Source organism: Eptatretus burgeri, chromosome 3 (genome assembly GCF_056783735.1).
Source record: "Eptatretus burgeri isolate ZD-2024b chromosome 3, Ebu_testis_v1, whole genome shotgun sequence".
In the NCBI taxonomy this organism is placed as follows: domain Eukaryota; kingdom Metazoa; phylum Chordata; class Myxini; order Myxiniformes; family Myxinidae; genus Eptatretus; species Eptatretus burgeri.
Genome location: NC_140963.1, coordinates 56,618,865 through 56,625,791, shown reverse-complemented (window position 1 = coordinate 56,625,791; position 6,927 = coordinate 56,618,865). Strand labels below are relative to the sequence as shown.

General features: G+C 42.6%; 1 long non-coding RNA gene across 1 annotated transcript in view; it reads left to right on the top strand.

The window, feature by feature from the left end:
• LOC147029964 (uncharacterized) overlaps positions 1-1,794 on the top strand; it is a 39,463-nt gene extending 37,669 nt beyond the window's left edge. Inside the window, exons 2-4 of the long non-coding RNA XR_015055755.1 lie at positions 841-932; positions 1,044-1,116; positions 1,549-1,794. This is a non-coding gene — a long non-coding RNA (uncharacterized LOC147029964). The remainder of the gene's footprint in view (positions 1-840; positions 933-1,043; positions 1,117-1,548) is intronic.
• The last annotated feature ends 5,133 nt before the right edge of the window (positions 1,795-6,927 follow it).

Genomic DNA, 6,927 nt, shown 5'->3' with positions numbered 1-6,927 from the left:
CTGTATAATTGTTGCACTACATCTCTTTCATCTTCCCCCTGCATAACATAACCAATAAACCTTGTTCCTGTGCCACATGCTTTTCCTCGCCTTGGTGTAAATAAATCATTGTTGAAATGTTCCCAGCTCGTTTTTTGTCTTTTCCTCCATTGGTCCAGCATGGTTCAGATCTGAGTTTAGCCGGGTCTTTATTCCCAATAATCCGTTCGTTCTAGCCGATAAGTCCTTGGCAGTTCCGCTCGGCTGCATCCGATCCGGAAAGGTAGTTGGTAGAGTTGGTACTCAACCGTAGTCGGTAGAGTGATCCGGTCCGGGCAAGCCGTATTGAGAGTTGCAGCCACGTGGTTAATGAGGTAACTTGATTCTCGACAAGAGGACCCTACGCCACGCAGTTGAGGTATTGGCGTCCACAGTCGGTTAAGCGACCCGCCACGTCACGGAATTATCCGTGAGCGATGGCCTGCAATTCCGGGGAGTCTGGTGGGAATCGACGTAAATTCCCCCACCTAGTGGTCGTTCTTGACGCCAGACCCCGGCCCGCAACAATATATACACAGTGCCCTCCATAAGTATTGGAACAGAGAAGTCAAATTTGTTATTATTGCTACATACTCAAGAAATTTGGATCTGGCATTTAAATCAGGAGAATGACTTGGCCATTTTAAAACCTTTCACTTTTTCCCCCTGATGAACTCCTTGGTTGTGTTGGCAGTGCATTTTGGGTCATTGTCTTGCTGCATGGTAAGTGCCACTTAATGAGCTTGGAGACATTTTCTTCTGCATAGTTAGACAAAATGATTCTGTACACTTCTTAATTCATTCCACTGCTGCCTTCATTAGTTACATCATCAATGAAGATGAGCGAGCCAGTTCCAAAGGCAGCCATGCAAGCCCAAGCCGTGACACTACCTCTACCATGCTTCACAGATGAAGTAATATGCTTTAGATCATATGCAGTTCCTTCCTTTCTCCATACTTTCAACATTCAATCGCTTTGGTAAAGGTTTATCTTGATCTCACCTGTCCATAAAACTTTGTTCCAGAACTCCACTGGCTCACCTCTGTACTTCTTGGCAAATTCCAATCTGGCCGTTCTATTGTTGGTGCTGATGACAGGTTTGCATCTTGCGGTGTAGCCTTTGTAATTCTGCTGTCGAAGTCTTCTGCGAACGGGAGATTGTGATACTTTCACCCCTGCACTATGGAGGTTGTTGGTGTTGTCAATTACAGTTATTTGAGAGTTTTTCTTCACAGCTCTGATGGTTGTTGTGTCACAAGGCAAACAACTTCACAGCATTTGTTCTCCTTGGCCGACCTGGCCATTGTCTAGTGCTTGCTGCCTTTCTATTTACCTGGCCATCCCTTTCTATTTACTCATGGTTTCTTTCTTTTTCAAGATATTCAAAATTGTTGTCTTTGCTATGCCCAATTTTGTGCCCTGGTTCTAATTGAATTATTCTGTTCTTTCAGCTTCCAAATTGCTTGCTTTTCTTTCAACCAACCAAAATCTTTCAACCAACTCAACCAAATTGCTTGCTTTTCTTTCAGAGACAGTTCTCTGGTCTTCATGTTGGTTTATGCCTGCTGACTCCAAAGACAGACTCCCAAGGCAAAAGCAAAGCCTAGAATGAAGACTAAAATCAATGCAACAAGAAACACCTGAGCACCAAGAAACACCTGTCAGTCATTCTTTCCAATACTTATGCTTACATAAAATGAGGGGACTGAACATAAAAAAGTGTTATTGTTCTCCAATGGTAAAACATATATGCATAGAAACATGAAGAAATAAAAGCTGACCATCTGTACTCTTGCCTCATATTCATTTTTTGATCTTAAATCCAAATATCTTGAGTATATAGCAATAATAACAAATTTGACTTCACTGTTCCATTACTTATGGTGGGCACTGTATGTGTGTGTATGTGAAAAAGTTATCAACGTTTGATACATCGTCACAATTACCTGCAGCCATGTTTTGTTTCAACACAGTATTACTTTGGAGTTCAGGCGTATATAAACCGGACAACTGCATAAAGCTTGGTAGTGAAGCAGTGCTGCAATTATTAAACTACGCAGAAGCTCCGGACGACTTTGAAGAGTGTGCTCTTGTTTGACCTGGCAGAGTGCCAGGACCAAGTCAAGCAGATTGAAGCTGTCACTGCACGTTAACAAAGAGCACGCAGATCAAGGATGGTCGGAAACCCTCGCCCAGGTGTGCCCTTTGCTTCCCATAATCCAATTGGGCCCAAATCAGTGGCCAATAGGAACCGTGCTCCAGCTCAAGCACGTCGGAATGCCCTCTGAACTTGGCATCCTAAATCAGCAGGTGGAGGAGTAAAATCGATAGCGGAGTGAATTGAATTTAATTTCGCCTTTCCCGCACGTCGACTGTTCACTCTGATTTATTCCATCCCTTTCTATTTGCTGTGCACCCATACCGCGATGCCTACGAGCCGATTGGAAAGCGCAATCCGCTCGCTTTCGGGACTTCTCGTGTATCACGCTGAGCACCTGCGAACTTTGTATACATACACGTGGGCAGTTCAAGGTTCTTGCAACGAGATACTCGCACTAGTTAGTTTACGATGATGAAAATGACTATGGTCGACTACTACTACTACTACTACTACTTTAACTTCCCTATTTATTCTCACCTTCTTGTGGGATTAGCCAGGGAACGTTTTGTCCAAAGTCTTTCACAAACTTACTGAATTGGGCCTGACATTTGGGCAGGAAGAGGAAATTTGTCAGGGCTCCAGCGATAACTCATCCCCACTTTGTGAAAGACACCGTGGGATATTTGACATTGAACAGCGAATGCTATACGAGCAGACAGAACACCCGGCTTAACGTGTAAACGACGGACGGCATGCTTGGTGATGCAACACCCTGCCTTGTGAAGCCGAACAGTTTATTATCCGGTTGGAAATCAAATCCAGACTAAACAGCTCAAAAGGTAAGTTCACTCTGCATAATCCCATTGGACATTTCCCAAAATGCAAGTAGATTTGAATAGCAAGAAAAAAATTAATAATTACGTTCACATATATTGAAGAATACAAATCAAACACCAAGGAGAGCGCATAGTCTCGCCTCACGCGCTCATTCAGAACAAAAATACCATCGTTCACTGAACACGTGACTATTATGGAGCATTGCTATTATTTCCCATATAGCCATATCATCCATGCAACCTATCATGTCACATACATTGCCATTATCCGTAGCTTTATTAGTCCCCTACCGGTTTCACCAGGGGGACGATAGGTTTGCTCTCCCTCTGTCTGTCCGTCCGTCCTATGTTTTTTTTTATATAGAATGTCAAGGCTCGTATAAGAGCTAACACACAGAACGTATAACAAAGGGAGCAGGAGACAAGAGGGATGGGAGAGAGAAGCATAAAACAGTGGGGAACAGAGACAATAGGAGACCTGTGTAAGGGTGAGGGATGGGGTGGGGTACACAGGGTAATCAAGATGGTATTACAGGGACTTTCAGGAAGGAAAGCAGGGAATATGAAGTGAGTGGGTTTGGGGAGGATTAATGGAGGTAGACACGTGTGGTTTTTAAGAATTTTTTCCCATACCCTATAATATATCCAACTGAAACTTGGTACATGGCTTTATTATGACAATTTACAGAACAATTTCGAGTTTCAGGGCATTTCATCAATTTTTCAGTGTTATGCCCTTTGTTAATTTAGAAAATATCACCTATTATACATGGGTCAGTTTTCAGCTGCCCTGACTCCACCGACTGCTTGACACCGATTGGCTGAACTGCTGGCCTCACTCCATCCCATTTAAAATCAGGCGCCACCATTCCATGAAATAGCGCAGATTGGCAGGCCTCAGGCCTTAGGCCTGGGTGTTAGTCCGTGGTCCAGTGCAATTGGAATGATCCCAGGTATACAACCACGATGTATTATACTGTATGTGCACAGAAGCCGTACGCATGTTTTTGCTTCATCTCTATACATGGGGTTATTAGCTCCCATTGGACTTCATCCAAAATGGGGGCCTATGGATTTGGTCTCGATTTTCGTGTGTGTGTGTGTGTGTGTGTGTGTGTGTGTGTGTGTGTGTGTGTGTGTGTGTGTGTGTGTGTGTGTGTGTGTGTGTGTGTGTGTGTGTGTGTGTGTGTGTGTGTGTGTGTGTGTGTGTGTGTGTGTGTGTGTGTGTGTGTGTGTGTGTGTGTGTGTGTGTGTGTGTGCATCCACAACCATATCTCAGATAAGTCTCGACCAATTTTATTCTTACTTGGCAAACATATGCAAGTCATTTTTGTTTTGACATCAGATCCAAGAAGGCCGACTGGTGGCCATTTTAGGTGTAAAAAAAACCCGGTGTTTAACACGTCCTCAACCATTGCTCGTACATGCATTTACCGATGTTGTTCAAACTTAGCACACAGATACTGAATGATGGCGTGTGTGTGTGTGTGTGTGTGTGTGTGTGTGTGTGTGTGTGTGTGTGTGTGTGTGTGTGTGTGTGTGTGTGTGTGTGTGTGTGTGTGTGTGTGTGTGTGTGTGTGTGAGAGTGAGAGAGTGAGAGAGTGAGAGAGTGAGAGAGTGAGAGAGTGAGAGAGTGAGAGAGTGAGAGAGTGAGAGAGTGAGAGAGTGAGAGAGTGAGAGAGTGAGAGAGTGAGAGAGTGAGAGAGTGAGAGAGTGAGAGAGTGAGAGAGTGAGTGAGATCAGATCCAAGATGGCCGACTGGCGGCCATTTTAGTTGGAAAAACCCGATGTTGAACACGTCCTCGACGGTTTCTCGGACATGCGTTTACCAATGTTGTTTAAACTTGGCACACAGCTAAGGAATGAGGGCTTACGTAAGTGCGTTATATATTTTCGAGATCAGATCCAAGATGGGCGACTGGTGACCATTTTGTTACTTAAATGTGTCCTTAACCATTTTTCAGACATCTCAGGTCCGATTTTGTTCAAACGTGTCAGAAGCACTGTACACGATGGCATCAGAGATGGCCGACTAGTCGACTGGCAGCCATTTCAGTTGTACATAAATATGGTCTAGTCCTTTAACTCCATAGAGCAACGTTACTAAAACAATGGGGGCTATGACATTTTATTTTATTTTTATCTTGCCAAAACGAAGTTTTTGCAAGATATGTTAGTCAGCTTGTATGTTTTTTTTTTGTCTGTAATCACGTATAAAAAATTCTGCAGAGCACAGTTATCATTGGAAATTTTTGTAACTTCACATATCCGAGGCCTATAGAGGTCCCTTTAAGCGCATAAAATTTTGAAGGTCAAGGTCAAAGGTCAAGGTCACTTTGTTGCAAATCAGGGGAGTCGACGAAACCCAAATTTTTTGAGTAATTTTGATCGGATAGTCTTCAAATTTCATGGGAATATAGTTCATAGTCTGGCGCTCAGCTGTTTAATTTTTGGTGGCGATTGGCCTTGACCTTCATTTGTGTTTTGGGGTTTTTTTTGTCTGTAATCACGTATAAATCACTCTGCAGAGCACAGTTATCATTGGAAATGTTTGTAACTTCGCATATCAGAGGCCTATAGAGGTCCCTTTCAGCGCATAAAAATTTGAAGGTCAAGGTCACTTTGTCGCAAATCAGGGGAGTCGACGAAACCCTTATTTTTTGAGCAATTTTGATTGGATTGTCTTCAAACTTCATGCGAATATAGTTCATGGTCTGGCGCTCAGCTGATTAATTTTTGGTGGCGATTGGCCTTGACCTTCATGGTTAGCGCCTCAGGTCAAACATATTTGACCCCAAGGTCAAATTTTCAAGTTTTAGGAACCATATCGTGTAGTACCTCAAATTGAACACCTCGATGAGTACTTTCTAGATATGTCAAGCTTGAGACATTATGACGTCATTTCATGACGTTATGAGGCAAACGCATATTTTTCATGGTTACTCTGTAGAACGATTCTCATCGGAATCTCTCGTAGGCAGATATTCCTCAAGGAGTCGCTCCTGGTGGATAGCAGCTCTGTTCACCTCAGTGTGACCTTAAAGAAGTCACACGTGGTCACCTTTTGGCAAGATACGGGTCACTCTGCAGGTGACATTGGTTTATTTACTTGTTTATATTATTTTCGGCATCGAACGTGCCATTATAGACCACCCAAATAAACAAATATTTGTTTAGAGCAGGAGAGGACGTGTATTGCAAAGCAATTCTGGCTCTTGTTACCTCCACCAAAAGTCCACATACTGTCGGCCATCAGAAGTCTGTTTGTTTATTTGTTTCTTTGTCTATCTGTCTGTTACTTGTGAAAACAAAGATTTTTCAAGCACAGTATATTGGTTTGTCTTGTCTCTTATTGTGTCTGTCTGTTTGTAAGTCAATCGCCTGCAGGTCACAATTTTAAACCGATCTTCAAACTTTATCACATGGTAGAGGTGGTCACAAGCAAGAAGCCTATTGTTTTTGAGGTCAAAAGATCAACACAGGCCAAAGATTAACAACTTTGTCAGATTTCTAAAATCCTCAGTTTTCGTCCGATTGACTTGAAATTTGAAGAGGATTTATACTTCAGGTCACTGAATTCAAGCAGCCAATTATTTTGAGGTCAACTTCAACCAAAAGCTCAACATAGGCCAAAAAGTCCACATCGGCCAGATTTCTAAAATTGTCAATTTTCATCCGGTTGACTTTAACTTTGAAGAGGATTTTCATATTTGGTCATTGAATTCAACCAACAATTATTTTTAAGGTCAAATTTGTATTATGTATCTCGCAAGTATCACGCTATGCACGACATCTTTCTTGTAACCCTCGCCAGAGGAGAGGGTATTGCATTTGGGTCCATTTGTCTGCACAGAACTTAAGTGTTTTTCTCTGCAACCGCTTGTCGGATTGAGACAAAATTTTCACCAGAGGAGCGACTACTCATGTAGAATGTTATATTGATAATTATGACATTATTGGTCACGTGTTGT